Below are 19,541 nucleotides of genomic sequence, written 5' to 3'. Positions count from 1 at the left end.
TGAAAGATGAGGCCTTGCCGTCTTCCCCGCGCTGAAGGCTCTCCCACACATAGCAGTCATAGGGCAGCTGTGGAAGTCTTGGGCACTACCACTGCCCGCACCAGGCAAAATGCTCAGCAGCAGCTGCAGCTTTAATTCAGACTTCAATACTTAACAGGAGAAACAGACACTTGAAATGTCACCTTTCTTTTTTAATAGTATGACATTTTTCTGATTATAAAATACTTAGTGTCAAAAAAATGTAAATGAGTTTAAAGAAGAACATAAAACCACCTTAAGTTCTTTCACCCAGAAATAGTCACTAATAATATATATATTTAAAGTCCTGGCATTTAAAAATACATGATAGATACCTTTTTTTCAAAAGCATACGTTTACATACACTTTTAACGCTGACATTTGAGACTCATACTGCACATACCAGTTTCCAACTCTATTGCTTAATCTTCCCATTTTATTAATTATGCTGCAAAAATATTTTTAAATGTTTTATGCATAACATCATAACTTGGGAACCATTCCCCTGCAGTTTTGTGTAATATTAGTATCATCTAACTCCTCTTCCTGTTTCCTTAACGCCACTGAATTCTCATGGGCATTTTACACTGTCTGGCTTCAATGAGAATTAAGCACAGGAAGAGGAAAAGCAGCCATCTGTGCAGGAAGGTAAAACCAGTGTAAATTAAATGGGGTGTGAAAAAAAGGCACTTACACTCTTTAAATATATGCTACTTGAGAGAAATGCTTACCTATGTACAGAACTAATCACTGGACACACAGACTTCAGGTGAATAGCCAATAGAGTGCCGCTCAGAAGGCGAAAGCAATCCTATTTCTCTAAATAGCTTTTACAGCTCCAGAATGATCATAGAGATTTTGATCAAACCATGAACGTTTCAAGGATGTTAAAGCCAAACACAAAACAACCCTCCATCTCTGGCAATGGTGCCATTTTCCTCCCAGCTCGGCTCACCAGCGGAGTTATTCTGGGCATTCTACGTTCACCCAGGACAGTGTGCTCACCCGTCATTGTCTCTTTCTCACAGATGGGGGTCTTGCTCCTCCCCTACTTTTATCCACCACACACCCCTTCCTTGTCTTCAGTGGAACACCTATAGAGGAAGAGCCTGGAGATGGGAGTGTGGGAACTGAAGTCATGCTGAGGTTTTGAATTTGGTCTTTAGCAACTTATGCCGAAATGGATGCACTCTATTCCTCGGTCTCCCATCTCCCAAATCGGGATGACCATACGTGCCTTACTGGGCTGTTTGAGGATGCATCTACTGCTTTCTGAAGAGCACTTTCAGAAGAGTACCAGCACACAGTGAGCAGCACTTGATCAACTTTACTGTTGGAACTTCTATTGGAGGAGCTTTTTACATGTCTCCTGGGCTTTTAATCTCTCAACCTCCCACCAGGATAACTGGTTACTTCTGTTGCCATTTAAGTGCTTCTCCTGTGCTAACTTTGGCCTGAGGGCCTTCTGTTTCTTTTTATTCCTTACAACCAATAGAACCCTAGATATTGGCCTCTATGTTACAGACTGGAAAGCTGAGACTAAGAAATGTTCTAAAACAGCTTGACTTTTTCAAACAATTGCAACATTCATTTTAGTTACACTAGTTCTCTGTTCAAATGTCCACAGTTTTATTAACCACCCCTACCCTACTTGAGCTTTCCAGCCATGAGTATTGGCTTGTTACTTTCTAATTCATTTCCATGCAACCCAATATGGCCATTCCAACTTCATCCTCTGCCATCTCAGCTCCAGTCCTGGGCTTTCTTTTGCTTCTGCTCATGCTCCTTCCTTTCCTCTGTGCCATTTTTATCATGAGACAAAGATTTAAATCTTTATCTTCTCTTAGAAGGACAGTGAAATGAAATACTCTATTCTTGTACATTATGGAGTACCTCGCCCACATGGATTGTCCCTGAATTTAACTTTATGCACCTTAAAAAAAAATCAGTAGTACATGCAGTCAAGGGTAAGATGACGCGTATATGTTAGTGGAATTTTGGAACAAAACATTGTGAAGACTTTTCCAGCCACTGACCAAGAAGCATGGCATAGAAGGCAGAAATGGCCACGCTGGCTGTGACAGTTAGTACAACGCTTCTGGGGACAACGTGAGATTCCACATATGTAGCAAGATCCCAGGTGCCGGTGCTGTGGGTTCTTGAGCAGCAAGGATTGAATAGACAGTCTTAAGGAAGAAATGACAGAATTAATTGAGAACCACAGAAAAAGATTAACTAATAAACACACAGGACAAGAATGAGCCACAGAAGACAAACGTTTGTCAAGGAATAAGACCCAAAGGTTTAAAGGGCTCCAGGTGGAAGGTGCTGGGATGCACTTTTCCTCTTCTGTGTTCCGTTAGGCCTTAACACTGCACGGCACTCTGGAGCTTCCCCAGCAGAGGACTGACGCTTGGACCCTCCTAACACTTTCTGGTCATGCCTGCATTCCATGTCCACCAGCACTTTGTTTTCAAGGTCAGCAAAGGTCCATTTGCAAAATATTTAGTAAGTTGCAATGAGTTGAAAGGGGAGAAAGAACAAGAGCAAGAGTGAGAATTAGAGAATCGCGGGAAGCAGCTGGCGGTCAGGAGCACTACCTTCTCCAGACAAAATCTGGGACACGCGATCTGACAATGGAATAGCCGGAGTGAACACAGATCATGTATTTGACAACTGAAAATGCAGGACGTGTTGCCAATACACATCGGAAGACTGGCTAAGGGCACTTGTACTTACGCGCAGGGAGAGAGGACAGACTGGAGAGGGGTTGGCCTGGGGTGCTGCGGTAGGGGGAGGCTGCAGAGAGAATACAGGACAAGCTGCTCTCAAATATCTGGAGTGTGTCATGGGATGAGCATTAAACTGGGGGGAAGGGGAGTGTGAAGCATAGAGCAAAGATAAATAAAATAACCTAGAAATGAAATAAATAGCCCCAAGAAGCTAGAACGGTACTTGTCAGGGATGTGATGAAGGAAATTCCAGTGTCCTAGCTGGGAATGTTGCGATTCTTGAAGCCTTCAGGACCTGCCTGGCCACTGGTGTTGCTGGTACCTACGTGGCCACCGATTCAGCAAGTCCATTTGCCTCAGAGACCTTGCCAAACCTCTGAAGTGGCTCAAGTGCTCTCTTAAAACTTTTTCCTTCCTCTTTTTAAAAAGTTAATGTATTCATATATTTCTTCCATGAGAGTGAGAGACAGAAAGAGAGAGGCACTTCTAACAGGGCCTTCACACCACGATCCACCCCCAGCCCAGCCAGCCTGGATCAAGGCACACGTGCACACCCAGGAGGCCTCCCCATGCGGTCCACATCGCAGGACACTGCCATACTGGTACTACCTGCTGGCCCCTCTTTCCTCTTTTAATGTGCCTTCTGGTCCCCTTATCCTTCTCTGCAGCTAAGAGCATGAAAGGTTGTTGTGGAACAGAAACCAAAGAGACTAATTAGATGCCTGGTGATAACATTTTCTAAACCCCCAATGAAAAGCCTTGCTTAGCCACCTAGTCTGGTAAGAGAACAGCTGACACGAAGCCCTGCAGGTGCAGCACTTCCCCCACCTCCCCTCCCAGGACCTCCAGGACAGTGTCAGGTGGAGTCAAATGGTCCCACAGCTGTGGCTCTCACCACACCAGGGCAGAAGATAAGGAGAAGGGGGTGGTCTGGAGGGGCCGAAAAAATAAAGCAGGTATTGCTGCTTCCTCCTTTAAAAAAATAAAAGGTCTCCCAGGAGGTTTCTTACTTGAAGTTATCAGCAAATGCATTAATCAGAGTTCACACTTTAACAAGGACTCATTGCTGAAATTCACTGATACCAAGGAGGGACTGGACATAGGAGAGGCCCTGGGGTGGCAATGCAGGGGGGAGTGGCAGAGGGTAGGCCAGGAGGCTGATAAGGGAGGTGAGGAGGGCATTGGGAGGCCCTTTGCCTAGAACTGGTTGTGCTAAAGGCTGCTCAGTTCTTTCCTCTTGCTCACAGATTCTGTTACAGAAGAGTAGGCTTCCTGGGACCAGCAGTTAGCGTAATGGCTATGTCGCTGAACTTCCATGTAGTCGACTGCGGTTCGAGTCCCGGACCAGGTGGCTTAAACTCATGCTGGGTGCATGTGAGTGTGTGCACAAGATCCCAAGAGAAGAATGGAGGAGAAGGGATTGCAGTGTGGCCATCCATCCCCCCTGAAGTGGGGAAAAAAGCCTAAAAAAATTTCATTTAAAAAAAAAAAAAAAAAAAAAAAAAAAAAGGAAGTGGGTTTCCTTTCCCAGGGAGAGAGCTAAGTGGGACAGGGTTTCAGCAGAGAAGCAATGCTGGTCTCCCCCAGAGAAGGGACCATAGCTGCTTTGTCTATTTGTATGACTTGATATGTGTATGCACACGCATGCATGAACACACACGTGTGTTCATGTGTGTCTGTGATTTATGTGTTTTGAAACTTCAGCTGATCTGGAGGAGCACATCTTTAACAACCCAAGCAATCATGGTAATGGCTGATATTCACACGGGCCTCCTGTATGTGCTGTTCTAGAGGCTTTATAAGCTTTAACTGAATTTTCACAACACTATTAGGGAACTGTTACAATCCTCATTTTACAGACGAGGAGATTGAAGGACAACTTGGTTAAGTAACTTGCCCAAGGTCACGCAGCCAATCTAGGCTGTCTGGTCCCAGAGTCTACTTTTGTTTTTTCTTTCCTTCTTTCTTTCTCTTCTTTCTTCCTTCCTTCCTTCCTTCCTTCCTTCCTTCCTTCCTTCCTTCCTTCCTTTCTTTCTTTCTTTCTTTCTTTCTTTCTTTCTTTCTTTCTTTCTTTCTTTCTTTTTTTAAATTTGACCAGACAGAGAGAAAGGGAAAGTAAGAAAGCAAGCCAACAGGTCTGAGATTTGAACCATGGTCAGCCATGTGGGACTTCAGTGCCTTTAACTGCCATGCTGCCTGCTGCCCCTGAGTCCAATTTCTTAACCATCATGCTGTACAGTGTTTCATATTGAGTACAAAGGAGTTAATATGTTCAAGTAGAGCATATTAATTCTTTTTTAATTGCCAGAGGGTGTGTGTATTTGCCAGAGAGAGACAGAGACAGAAGAGAGAGAAGGAGAGGGAGAAAGCACCCCCTAATGGGGCACAGTCATGTTGTAATCCCTCCTCCTCCATTTCTCCATTCTGTCTGGATTTGGGGCATGCATACACGTACTCCTAGCATGTTTTTCAAGACATTGGGGCTGGGATTAGAATCTGGTCAGGCATGTGTGATCCAGCTCCCTTAACTACTAAGCCATGGGGCCAGTCCAAGAGTACTAATTTTTATCAGTAAGTATTGAGCACTACCAAGCACCTAGCTCTTATATCTTACATATCAGATACTGGATATATAAACTTGTATCCCATGTAATCTGCAAAATAATTTTATGAGATAGGCAACATAGTTATTCCTATTGTATAAGCGACAAAATTCAAGGTTACGAAGTTTAAGTAACTTGCCCACACATGTGTTCATGCGTAGGATTTAGGTGTGTTTAGTAGAAAAGTCCTGTTTGCTGCCAGTACCTTACACCAAAAGAAAGAATGAATGGCATCTAACTTACAATTTTAGGTTCTTCATTAAAGTCAACAAGGAAGCCAAGAAAGCCCTTTCATCTTGAAATGCTTACTTCCCTTACATTCCATTCTTTCACTTGGCTTCCATTGGATAAATGTTTCTCCGGTCCCTGTCAGCATATCCTGCTTTCACACCCGAGAATCCACCCTAGGGCATACTCTGTGCTTCCAACGTCTTCCAAATGCCAGCTTGACTGGCCCGTAGGTAACTTGAGCAAGCTACCAAAAGCATGATTGGGATAACTATTGCACTTACTTGCCACTTGTATAGGAGCAAAATAGCAAAGCCAACTCCTTAATAATTACGGTGATCAGCTCAGTAGTTCTATGTGAGTTAAAACTGTGTTTTCTTCATCTCTTCTAAATCCCAGCAAGTAGTGAAGTCCATGACTAGCCATGCATTTCATTAAACCTGCAAATGATAAAACAGAGTTATTCTAGAATGGAAGGATAATTTCTAATTACTTTGACCCGTTCTAGTCCTCTTATTTACAATACACGATAGAAACACATGCTTCAAGAGCAGATCTGAGTTTAAATTCTAGTTCAGTTACTGTCTTTGAAATTGCAATTAAGTTATCTCTCCTTTCTGTCCTTCAAATCCTCCTGCAACTTTAGGATGATAGAATCTATCTCGAAGTTTATTGTGAAGGTAAAATAAGCAAGATGCAAACACATTACCCAGTGATGGACGCAAAATCTGTTCGGTAATATTGCTTCTCCCCTTCCCCTGCAAATTTCTTCAGGGGGTACATGTTCATTTCCTCCCCAATCTCCTTTTTCTTCTCTACCCGTCCTGCCCCCTCAATGCTCAGCCTTGCTTAGTGGCATGGTGGCTAAGGGTGCTGGACTCCCACGTGGCTGACGGCGGTTCCAGTCCTGGACCTGGTGGCTTGGTTTCTCGCTTTCTCTCTCTCTCACTCTGTCCCTCTCTAGTCAAATTAAAATAAATGAATAAATGGATAAAGTTAAATAAAATAATTCTTTAAAAAAAAAGGTGGGGAGAATGAGCTATTTTTCTTAACATAGATATACATGTTACTAGCAACAGCTTTTCCCTGTTGAAGCATGCATGGTGTACCTTGGTCCCTTGCTATTCCTCTTGGCTTCGTTTTGTTTTATTGCTTCACTATAAAAGAGAATGGAAAACGAAGGAAATGGGACCACAATTCTTCCATCCTAGTTTTTCATGACCAAGATTCAGACAAATAAGAAGAACCCTAGAATCCCTCTTTTATATTTCTTACCTGTTTACAACATGGAGAACACTAGATGGTGTGTTTTTAAAATAATTCGTGAGAAAATTATTCTCTACTTTCACAGGTATTTGAGTACACACTGATGATAGGTGAGGTATAAGGACTATTCTAAATTTATAGGACAGTGGTGCTGTGGGACACTGCCCACATGCCCTTCCGGACTGCTGCTGCCCTTGTGGGCAGAAAAGCCTCCCTTGTCTGCCCCTCAGTGGAGGTATCTCAGCTACAGAAAACCGCACTGCCAGAAGGGGCCAGCAGGTGGCGTGGTGGTTAAGGCGTTGGACTACCACAAGGCTGGCTGCCTACGGTTTGGGTTTGGGTTTGGATCTAAGACCTGGCAGTTTACTTCCTCATCCGCTGTCCTGTCTCGCTCTCCGGTAAGTACACCTGCCCTACAGCAAATTTTAAAATACTAATAATAAATAAAATTAAATAAATAATTTTTAAACAGAAAGAAAGCTATTTTGCCCAAGGTCACAATTCTCTCAGCCTGTTTCCAATGACAGGGAAATGTGGCGATATGGCCCTTTTCCCTAACTTAAGGCAACTCAGAAGGGCCATCGCAGCCCCAGAGATCCCTGTGAGGTTGGCCAAGGCCTTTACTGAGACCACATCATAATCATATCCCAGCTCCTCCCTCTGCTCCAATCTTACTTTCTTCCTTTCAAGTGCAGATCCCAGCAGCACTTCCTAATGAAAAGTTCTGTTCTTTTTTTGTTTTTTTTTTTTTTTTTTTTAAGGTTTTTGCCTTGGGATGCATGCACTCACCAAGGAGAAACAGAAAGGAAAAGTGAGAAATCACTCTCTAGGGGAGATGGTCATGCCATCCCTTCTCCTCCAGTCTCAAGATTTTGGGCACACATGTACATGTGCCTGGCATGATTTTCAAGTTGCTGGGTCTGGGATCAAACTGGTCAGCCATGATGGTGTTCAGCACCTTAACCACTCCACCACCTGCTGGCTCCTGTTTATTAATTTTGATCTGAGTCTATTTCAGGGAACCCTACCTGTGACAGATACCTAATTACTGAATTTTTTCAAATATTCATGGGAAGTCAGACAAGGCTCCCTTTTACTTCATAAAGCAAATAAACGTCATATTTTTTGTTTACCTGTAGAATAAGAATGTTAACAAATATGATTAAAAATTTTAAAAGTATTGGGGCTGGCAGGTGGTGTGATGGTTAAGGGAACTGGACTCCCACATGGCCGACCGTGGTTCGAGTTCTGGTCCTGGCGCTTGCTTTCTCACTTTTCCTTTCTCTCTCTCTCTCTTTCTCTCACTCACTCTGTCACTCTCTGGTCAAATTAAGATAAATAAATAAATAAAGTTAAATAAAATAATTCTTTGAAAAAAATTTTTTAATTTAAGCACATAAGGAGTTCTTATTTATGTTTGCCTAATATAGGAATGTAATTTACCTAAAGGTTGTCTTTGCCGTATGTGGTTAGCACAATTCATTTTTAATTTAAATCAAATAGAATTTTATGTGCAAAGCTAATTTTCTATAGCTTAATTTAGAAAAAGATTGACATCTTCAGACTGTTTAGGAGGATGGTATCTTTCTCAATGTATTCAGATCTTCATTTGCATACTGCAAAGTTTTATACTTAAAAAATGGAAAGAGGGAGACTACACGTTTCTTGTTAAGGGAATTCTTAGATATTTTATGGGTTTCTGTTGCAACTGTGTTATTTATGTGTTTAAATTGATTTATAGGCATAACAAAAGTCCAATTTCCATATTTTTGTTTTATTGGCTTCATAATGATCTTAAAATTCATCCAGAATAACAAACAGATAAGAATAACTAAGAAAAGATGAAAAGACATGTTCACTAGTTAATACTAGAATAAAACAAAGGCCTAGTTGGGACCAGCAGTTAGTGTAATGGCTATGTTGCTGGACGCCCATGCAGTCGACCACAGTTCAAGTCCTGGACCTGGTGGCTTGAAACTCACAACGGACGTGTGTGTGTGTGTGTGTGTGTGCCCAAGATCCTGAAAGGAGAAGGGATTGCAGCATGGCCATCCCCCTTGGGGGGTGATTTCTTGCTTTCTGTCTCTCTGTTTCTGTCTGTGTGGGGAGCACACGCGCCCTATGGCAAAAACCTCTCCAAAAAAAAAAAAAAAGAAAGAAATTAGTTCATAAAAGAAGAGATGGGGGCCAGCCCTAAGTTACAGGAGGCCAGATCCCATGTGGCTGACTATGGTTCAAATCCTGGCCCTAGCAGCTTGAAAACAAGCTGCATGCATATGTATGCTTGCACCCCAAACCCTGGTGGAATGGGGAAATGGAAGAAAGGGATTGTGGCATGCCCATACTCCACTGCAGGTGCTTTCTCTCTCCCTGTTTCTCACTCTCTGAGTGCGTGTGCCCTCAGTCAATAAAATAAAAGAACAGACAAAACTAATAACTCATTTTAAAATGGACAATCTGGGAACCAGCAGTTAGCGTAATGGCTATGTCACTGGACTCCCATGTAGTCGACCGCGGTTCGTGTCCTGGACCCAGTGGCTTAAAACTCACGCCGGGCGCGTGTGCGTGCATGCCCAAGATCCCGAGAGGAGAATGGAGGAGAAGGGATTGCGGTGTGACCATCCCCCCTGAGGGGTGATTTCTCGCTTTCTGTCTCTATGTCTCTCTCTGTCTGTCTGGCGAGCGCACGTGCCCTATAGTGAAAATCTCTCCAAAAAAAAAAAAAACAATGGACAATCTGAACAATTTTTAAAAGAAGATATGCAAATGGCCAAAGAGCATATAAATAAAGTTCAACACCACAAGTCATAAAACCACATGGAAATCAAAACCATAATGATGTATCACTGCACCCAGTCGGCATGGCTCTTACCGGAAATATAAAGAATAACCAGTGCAGGCAAAGCTGTGGAGAAAGGGGAACCCTCATGCACTGTTGACGGGAAGGTCAATTAGTACAGCCGCTATGGAAAACAGTACAGGAGTTCTCCAAAAAACTGAAATCAGACCTACTTTACAACACAGTAATATCAGTACTGGGTATATATCCAGAGGATAGAATATCTATGTGGGAGCCAGCAGCTGGCTGAGCTGGCTGGTTAAAGCAGCTCAGTTAAAGCACTTAAGTTTTTTTAAACTCAGTTTAACCACATGGTGGTTAAAGCACTTAACTCTCATGTGGCTAATTGTGGTTCGAGTCCCAGACCTAGCAGCTTGAAACTCACACCAAGCATGTGTACGTGTGTGTGTGTGTGTGCCCAAAATCCTGAGAGGAGAATGGAGGAGAAGAGACTGAGGCATGGTCATCCCATTGGGGGCAATTTCTCGCTTTCTATTTCTCTGTGTCTCTCTGGTGAGTGCATACACCCTATAGCAAAAATCTCACAAAATGAAAGAAAGAGAGAAAGAAAGAAAGAAAGAAAGAAAGAAAGAAAGAAAGAAAAAGAAAATCCATATATCAAGGAGATATCTGCATTTCCATGTTTGTTATGACACTATTCACAATAGCTGGACTATGGAATCAACCTAAGGGCTCAACAACTGATGAATGGATGAAGAAAATGTGGTATATATACACATTGGAGTCTTTTCTAAGAATTATTTTATTTAACTTTATTTATTTGTTTATTTTCATTTGACCAGAGAGGGAGGGGGAGAGAGAGAGAGAGAGAGAGAAAGTAAGCCACCAGGTCCAGGACTCAAACCACAATCAGCCACGTGGGAGTGCAGCGCCCTTAACCATCATGCCACCTGCTGACCCTCACATTAGAGTCTTATTCAGTCATAAGAAAAGGATGAATCCTGAAATTTGAGGCAAAATAGAAGTACCTGGGGAAAAGAATGCTGAGTGAAATAAGCCAGGTCAGAAGTACAAATATTATTAGCAGAAGCTAAAAGACTTGATTGCGTAGAAATCGAGAGCGTAATGGTGGGTACCAAGGGGGGAAGGGGTAGAGAATTGGGAGAACTTGGCTAACAGATACAGAAGCATATGTGAACAAGTGGAAGAGATTAGAAAATATTACACAGCACAGCAGAGTGAAGAATATTAGTGACAATTTAACACACATATTTCAAAATAACCAGTAGAGTAGATTTTAAATGTGCAATACAAATAATAAAGGTTGGAGATGGTAGACATGTATGTTTTTCTGATTTGACTATTATGCTATACACATGCTTTGAAAACCCCACTGTACTCCACAAAGATGTTTGACTATTATGTATAAATTAGAAATTACAATAACAATCATTTTAAAAAAGATCAGCAAACAGAACACTTAGATCAGGAGCAGGACCTTGTTATTTTTTTAATAGTTATTCATTTAATTTCATTTAGCATCATTATTCTTCTCTTTGGCTAGAGAGAGAGAGAGAGAGAGAAAGAGAGAGAGAGAGAAAGGCACCAGGTCCAGGACTTGAACCATGGTGCCTCAACCACCAGGCCACCTACTAGCTCCCAGAAACTAAGTAAGAAAGAAAGAAAGAAAGAAAGAAAGAAAGAAAGAAAGAAAGAAAGAAAGGCTCAACTGGGTGACGTGGTGACAGAGGAAGTGAGGTATCGCTGCTCAATGCTGGAGCTATATGGGAAGGCCAGGATTGGATCCTGGGTCAACCTAAACACGCCTGCTGTGATTGTGATACTGGCTGGCTGGAGGAGTAGTGGGAGAATTTCAGCGTGATGGAACCCCAGCAGGGTCCTCTCCCTTTATTTCTCTCTTTCTCTGTCTCTTGTGAAAGAAAGAACCTAAAAAAGGAAGAAGGAGGAGGAGGAAGAAAGAAAGAAAGAAAGAAAGAAAGAAAGAAAGAAAGAAAGAAAGAAAGAAAGAAAGAAAGAAAGAAAGAAAGAAAAGACAGCTGGTGGCATAGTAGCTGAGGCTCCGGATTCCACACGGCCAACTCTGAAGTCTGAGTCCTCGATCAGTGGACTGAAAATCACACCAGACACATGTGTGTGGATGCCCAAATCCGGAGAGAATGGAAGAGAACAAAATGTGGTGTGGTCATCCTCACTGGGGGATGATTTCTCTCTCTTTCTCTCTGTCCCTCTCTCTGGTAAGCACATATGCCCTATGGTAAAAATCTTAAAAAGAAAGAAAGAAAATCTGATAAAGGAGGTACTACAACTGAGGAGAAAAGAGAAGAAATGTTTGTAACTGGTACTGGAATATTTGGTTAGTGATTTGGAACAAATTTAGATTCTTAAATAACCTTAGATGGATTAAACAACTAAATTGTGGTGAAGGGGTGGTAATCTAAGTCATAAGAACTAAAGCCAAATTCTGGTAAATATCACTTCTGTATAAAAAATGAATTTGTAGATGTAAGAAACATCTCAGCAGTTTGGTGAGCATTAAAAAAAAAGTCAAACAAAATTGGAAAGAAAAGTAGCTGAAAATGTAACTATTTTTTAAGAATTATTTATTTATTTAATTCCATTTGTCACCATTTTTTAAAAAAATTTGACCAGAGGGCAACAGAGAGAGAGAGAGAAAGCAAGAAAGCAAGCCACCAGCCACGAGGTCTGGGACCCAATCCATGGGCAGCCACGTGGGAATCCAGCACCCTTAACTACCACACCACCTGCCAGCCCCGAAAATATAACTTAAAAAAAAAAATTAGTTGTTTTGCCATGGCTCATGCACTCTCCAGAGAGAGACAGAGAGAGTTTAAGTGAAAAATCCCCCCCCAGGGAGACGGCCATGCCACAATCCCTTTGCCTCCATTCTCCTCTTGGGATTGTGTGGACAAATGCACATGCACCCAGAGTGTAAAAGTGTAACTTTTAGTACTCAAGAGGCTTATACAGAGGCCAGCAGGTGACGTGATACTTAAGGCACTCGATTCCCTTATGGCTGATCATTGTTTAAGTCCCAGACTTGGAGGCTTGAAAATCACGCTGGACACATGGGTGCCCAAAATCCCAGGAGAATGGAGGAGGAGATGGGACCATGGTGTGGCCATACCCCTGGAGGGTGATTTCTCACTTTCCCTCTCTCTGTCTCTCTCTGGTGAGCACATGCGCCCTATGGCAAAACCTAAAAATAAAAAGCTTATACAAATGAATTTAAAAATACTAAATATTCGGAGAAAGTGAGCAAAGCACATGAATATGTAACTAATTCAATAAATAAAAGGTGAAACGAGGACATTTTCAAAGTTCAATAAAGCTAGTAACAAATTAAATACAAGTTAAATTCAGAAACTCACTTGCTAAATAACAATGAGCAAAATTGTAATACTTGATATAGCAAAATTCCACAAATCCCTTCATATACTATTAATGGAGATTTTAATGTATCCTTTCTTTTTGGAAAGTAATTTTAAAATTTGTATCAAATATTTTTAAATGCTGTTACATTTTAAACCTGAAGTTTACTACTTGAAATCTATTGTGCAGAAATAATCAGAGCTGAAGACAAAGTGTTATACATACATATAAAAAGGGGAACATTTGAAATGGATGAGAAATACTGTAAAATACAGGTGATGGAGTATTTTGTACTTATTAAAATGTATGTAATTTTTAATGATACAGTAAAATAGTCATAATTTAATGTCACATACAAATACAAAACTGGACATGATTCTGAAGGTGGAGAAGGTTTGCACACACACAGAACGAATGAATTGTCAATACTGGTCTGGGAGCTTATAAATGATTCTGATGGTTTTCTTTACATTTTGCTACATTTTCAAGTTTCCTACGGAAGAAATAAATTTTCCAAGTGTATATGTGTATATTTAGCAAGTGACTGTTAAGGGATTCAAAACATGTTAACTAATTTTTTTGAAGAAGTTTGGCTCTTCAATTTAAAATAAAAAGATGCAGGCTATAGCTAGAGGGAAGTATGAAATCAAGGAAAAATTCCTGTGTTTTTCCTATCTTCCTGTTTCCTTTCCCACTGTCCCTGCTCTCTTTCTCTTTCTTTCTTCTTAATGATGGGAGAGGCTTGAAAACTTTATGGTCAGTAGAGAGGAGCATGAAAACATAGAAGTGAACATAGAAATGCAGAAGCAAGTTTCTAGGAGAGGCAGGTCAGATAAAGAACACTGAAAAAGGAGTTAATTCTGGTTGAATGAATGAATGAACACGTGAATAAATGAATGAATGAATGCCAAGCACTAAGCTAGTTTTCTGTCATTCTGTGGCTGTTCAACACTAACTTTCTTTCTTTCTTTCTTTCTTTCTTTCTTTCTTTCTTTCTTTCTTTCTTTTTTTTTTTTTTTTGGAGAGGTTTTAGCTATAGGGTGCATGCACTCACCAGAAAGACAGAGACAGAGAGACAGAAAGCGAAAAATCACCCCCCAGGGTGGATGGTCATGCCACAATCCCTTCTCCATTCTTCTCTCAGGATCTTGGGCACGCACGCACAGATGCCCGGCGTGAGTTTAAGTCACCGGGTCCAGGACTCAAACCGCAGTCGACTACATGGGAGTCCAGCGACATAGCCATTACGCCAACTGCTGGTCCCATCCATACATTTCTATTTTGATCAGTATTGAATGTAGGAAAGGACTGTTGATATCATGATTAAATTGATATTGTTATGTGGTTTATATCTGGACCACGGGACTATGTATAACTATTAATTGTTATAAGAGTAAGAAGAAACAGCAGAACAAATTAACTCATTGCTCTCCTTTTAAGGTACAAAATTTAATTAGACTTCATTTGCAAGTGTTTATTTCATATGGAGAATGTGATGCGGAGAATGTTGGCACTTATCCAGGTAATTCTGGAAGCGAAAGCTAGAGTTGCTATTAAGTAGGGATAATTTTTAGGTGATTGGGCCTCTTATTTTTCCAGGTAATTTTCATAAGCTAGAAAACTGCTAAACTAAATGTTACATTTTAAACGCAAGCCAAGGTTCCTTTTTTCCTTTAAAAAATGACATTTAATAGGTACTTATTCATTGTTTTAAAATTATAATTTATACACACAAAATTTCAAAAATAGTTAGGGTCCCAAAAATACCTCTTCATTTGATTTGTGTAAAGAGGCTAAGATTTAAGAACTTAGCTAAATGTAAATTTGATATTTTTTAATTAACTTTTTTCTTTAAGTACCTGAAATTTAAATTAAATGTAAAAGAATTAGAGTTACTTAACCGTAAAGATAGATATTCTATGTATTTATTCATTCATTCAACAAACAGTTGTTGAGGTTAGGCTTCTATTACATACTAAAATATAGCGTCTGCCCTTATGAAACTTGCAGATCAATGGAAAAACGGTCTCTGAATAAATAATTTCAGTGTAGGAAAATATAGAAACTAGTCTGAGTTTAAAAATGGCCTCCTGGGGCCAGCCAGTGGCATGATGGTTAAGGTGCTAGACTCCCTCATGGATGACAGCAGTCCGAGTCCCAGATCTGGTGGCTTGAAACTCACGCTAGGCTCGTGTGTGTGCACGCCCAAAGTCCCAGGAGGAGAATGAAGGAGAAGGAATTGTGGAGTGGCCATGCTCCCTGGGGTTGATTTCTCACTTTCTCTCTCACTGCCTTTCTTTGTCTCTCTCTGGTGAGCACATGTGCACTATGGTAGAAACCTTAATTTTTTTTTTTTTTTTAAGGCTTTCAAAGAAGGGTCAGCAGGTAACATGGAGAGTAAGGTGCTGGGTCCCACATGGCCAATGGTGGGGTTAGAGTCCTGGGCCAACCCACTTGAAAATCACATTAGGTGCATGTGTGTGCATGGCCAAAATCTCTAGAAGAGAATGGAGGAGAAAGGGACTGTAGCTTGGCCATCCTTTCCCCGCCTCCCAGGGTGGAGTTACTTCTCACATTACTCTCCGTCATTTGTTCATGCCTTGTAGCAAAAATAAAATAAAATAAAATTTTAAAAAAGCCTTCAACTATAAACTGTAGGTAAGGGATAAAGGGATTAAGTGGTAGAGAGTGAAAAAAGGGAGTCCAGGTAGGAGGCTCTCATGGAAGGTGAAGGTGAGCTTGCAAAGAGGACTGTAGGGAGAATGCTGGCACTCCTGCTCAGATGAACAGACTGACAGTGGTCCTTCCTCCCCTCACGTTAGATGGCTCCTGTCTCCTATAGCACTCAAGGTATCGTGAGAGAGGAGTGTGGTGAGTGATAACAGTGCTGTCCTATCAGCATATTTTGATGTATTGCAGTTTCTGTGTGCTTAGTTAAGGGAATTTATAAATAATATTATGTTTTATCTGGTTTAACGTGTCTTCCTGTTTAAAGTCATTTTTTCTTTTGCTATAACTGAATACCACAGACTGAGTCATTTGTCAAGAATACAGGTTTGGGACCAGCAGGTGGTGTGGTGGTTAAGGTGCTAGATGTTCCCACATGGCTGACCACGGTTCAAGTCCTGGACCTGGTGGCTTGCTTTCTCATCTTCTCTCTCTCTCTCTCTCTCTCTGTCTGTGTGTGTCTCTCTGATCAAATTAAAAATAAAAGAATGAATACATAAAGTTAAATAAATCATTTTTAAAAAAAAGAATACAGGTTTATTCAGCTCATGACTCCGGAAGTCCAAGGTGGAGGGGCCACATCTGGCAAGAGCCTTTTGCTGATGAGGCTCTCTCATCTGTCAAGGTGGCTCGGGGCTGCACATGGCAAGCAGGTAAGGGAGCAGGCCACACCTCTTCACACCATAGTTGGAGTAAGATTCCACCCTCTTAATACTGTAATAACAGCATTGAAGTACAACACATGATTTAGGGGGACACATTCACACCATAGCACCTCACAAAATGAACAAGGATATTTAAAAGATTCCTGTAAATAAACTTCAGATTAAGGAAATAATAATGTGGGGCTAGCAGGTGGCATAAGGGTTAAGGCACTGGACTCCCACATGGCAGACCTTGGCTCAAGTTCCAGACCCAGCAGCTTGAAACTCATCCCAGGCACCTGTGGGTGTATGCCCAAATCCCGAAAGGAGAATGGAGCAGAATGGATTTTGGAGTGGCCATCCCCTCATGGGGGAGATGATTTCTCACTTTCTCTCTCTTTCTGTCTCTCCAGAGAGTACACATACCCTAAAGCAAAAATCTCTCCAAAATAATAATAATAATAGTAATAATAATGCGAGCATAAGAAAACACGAAAAAGTAGAGCTGACGCTTTCACTCCTTGTTCTTTGTTTGGCCACATGTAGGATTAAACAAGGACCTTCTAATCAAATGTGATAAGAAGCCTGCCAAAACAAACTCAAGATTATGAAGCAGGGTTCATGGGCTCATTTCCATAGTCACTGAAGATGACCCTCTTCCTAGTGTACCTTTCATAGACTAACAAAAAAAATAAATCTTTGCATATTAGTGGGTGAGACTGAGAAATGAATGGCTTGGTATGGAAAGTGTAGCTGATGGGGCACCTCCATTGGAGCTGACTGTCTCTGTGAGGTCCTTTTTCTGCTATGACAGTGTTAACTAGAAAGAGATAAACTAAGTCAAAATACTAGAGATGTATGCTAAGCCGAATATGGTGACTGCGGCCAGCTTGCAGGCCAGATGAAGCATATTTTAGGCAGCCCCAGAATATGCTCGCCAAGGTCTTTCAAACCTCTGACAGGCTTTAAAGTTGCAGATGGGAAAGGAGGAGGAGAGGAGATTATGCTAGTTGTTTTGGGACAATTATCCATGGCTACCAGGATCAATAATAAGGGTTATATCCACCCAAAATTGGACAGTCTCTGGGCAGGTGTTTTTGCAGATGAAATCCTGTCAGGTTATAGGGGTCTCGATGTAAGGCTGTGATTCTGGCAGAGCTCTCTAAACAATCATTCTTGTTATCAGGCATGCGACTGTGAGGGAAACATCTCCTCCGAGGTCTTCCTGGCTGTGTTTTGCCAGGCTTGACATAAATGACTCCATTTTGATTCTGAATAACTTTCTCACAGTAGTCATTAAATCAAGAATCAAAATAAGCCAACTTTGGAACCAGACTTGTGAATTGCTGTATCACAAAGTGTTCATTTGATTCAAATATCTCTCACTAACATGTTAATATTTTAATAATAATTAGGAATATGTTGTAAGTGATAGACTAAAGTATTCTTAACAAAAATATAAATGTAAAAGTCTATCTTAATTTTAATTTGTGGATGCTTCTATATGCATAATTAATAGAGCAGTAAAAAATCTATTATTGCCAAATACATACATGTACATGTTACGTTGGGTAGGTATAAACGTGATATTTTTAATGATGAGGGATGTTATCAACACCCTTTGGAGAGAACTTGCCAAGCGTTGATGGAACCTCATGCTAGTAAACAGTCATGAAGATGGAGAAAAGGAAATAGAGGTCAGAAATATTTAGGCAGTGGAGTGACAGGACAGGTGATATTCCTTTGAAAATACACACAGGATTAGGCTAATCTGATGGCTTAATGGTTAAGGAAACTGGACCCCACATGGTCAACCACTGTTTGAATTCTGGCCCTGGTGATCTGAAGAATATGCCAGAGGCATGTGTGTAAAATTTACTTATGCTCCTTAATCTTTAGTCTCTTTATTTGTAATCAGAGATAATAATGGTACCTATCTCATAAGTGTGTTTTATAAATTACATGAGACACAAGTTTACATGTCTATTATCTAATATAGAAGATTCTGACACTTGGTAGTGCTTAATACTTACTAGTATTGATAAGAAGGGGCTTTTTCTATAGCCTAGTGCTTAAGGAAGCTAGATCCCTCATGACTGACATGATTCGAGTCCCAGCTCTCATGGCCTATAAAACACTCTGGGCATGTGTGTGCATGTTCCCCAAATCCTGACAGGATGGGAAAAAAGAGAAGGGAGTGCAGCGTGACCATTCCCCATGGAAGGTGCCTTCTCTCGTTCCCTCTCTGTTTCTCTGTCTCTCTCTGGTAAACACATGTGCTCTCTGGCAATTAAACAACAACAATAATAAAAGTGAAAAGAAAACATAAGAAAGAAAACACACACTGAATCTATCACATGCTCTTTCCTAAACCCTTCACATGAAGGAGATAGAGTCCAAATAAGAGTCACACCCTCAGGGGAGACTTTCCTAATTCCCCGGTGAGCACATAGTCCTCTGTGACTCAGCCATGCATTTGTCCCCACGTGTAATTTGCCCATTCACTGGCAAGACTGAGTAAGATAGGTTCTTCACTTGTATCCCAAGCTCCACGAAAGACTAATAGAATGACTGGCACTGTTAAATGTTAGTTGAAAGAGTGAACTGATTAGATTGAAGAATGAGGATGATGAGCCAAGATACCCCCATACTTGTAGCTTGAGCAACTATGTGCAAGCAGTGCCATTTTCCAAGATGGAGTCACGGGAGAAGAAGAGAGTTTAGGTTGGTGGAAAAAAATTAAGTTCAATTTTGAACATGTTACAGTTGAATAAATGTTTTGAGCGTTTTTATTTTAGAAGCACATAAATATAAAACCAGCAGATGGCGTAATGATTATATCGCTGGAGTTCCACATAGTTTACTGTGTCCCACATAGTTCACTCACACCAGGCATGTGTATGCGTGCCCAAAATCCAGAAGGGAGAATGGAATAGAAGGGACTGCAGCACGGCCAGCCCCCCTGGGGGGTGACTTCTCACTTTCTGTTTCTTTCTCTCTCTCTGTCTCTCTGGCAAATACACACACCCTATAATAAAAATCTCTCTCTCTAAAAAAAAGAAAAAAAAGCACATAAATGTATGTGTATATAAATATATATATATATATATAT

At 41.0% G+C, this 19,541-nt stretch overlaps 1 long non-coding RNA gene across 1 annotated transcript in view; it reads right to left on the bottom strand.

Moving 5' to 3' along the window:
- Nucleotides 1-952: 952 nt before the first annotated feature.
- Nucleotides 953-19,541, bottom strand: part of LOC102495608 (uncharacterized) — a 28,567-nt gene continuing 9,978 nt past the window's right edge. The window contains exons 2-4 of the long non-coding RNA XR_337413.3: nucleotides 5,866-6,021; nucleotides 2,758-2,817; nucleotides 953-2,204 (exon numbers count right to left, since the gene is read on the bottom strand). This is a non-coding gene — a long non-coding RNA (uncharacterized LOC102495608). The remainder of the gene's footprint in view (nucleotides 2,205-2,757; nucleotides 2,818-5,865; nucleotides 6,022-19,541) is intronic.

This window comes from Tupaia chinensis, unplaced genomic scaffold, assembly GCF_000334495.1.
Source record: "Tupaia chinensis unplaced genomic scaffold, TupChi_1.0 Scaffold145870_1, whole genome shotgun sequence".
Taxonomy (NCBI): Eukaryota; Metazoa; Chordata; class Mammalia; order Scandentia; family Tupaiidae; genus Tupaia; species Tupaia belangeri.
This window is presented reverse-complemented; position numbering and strand designations above follow the sequence as displayed.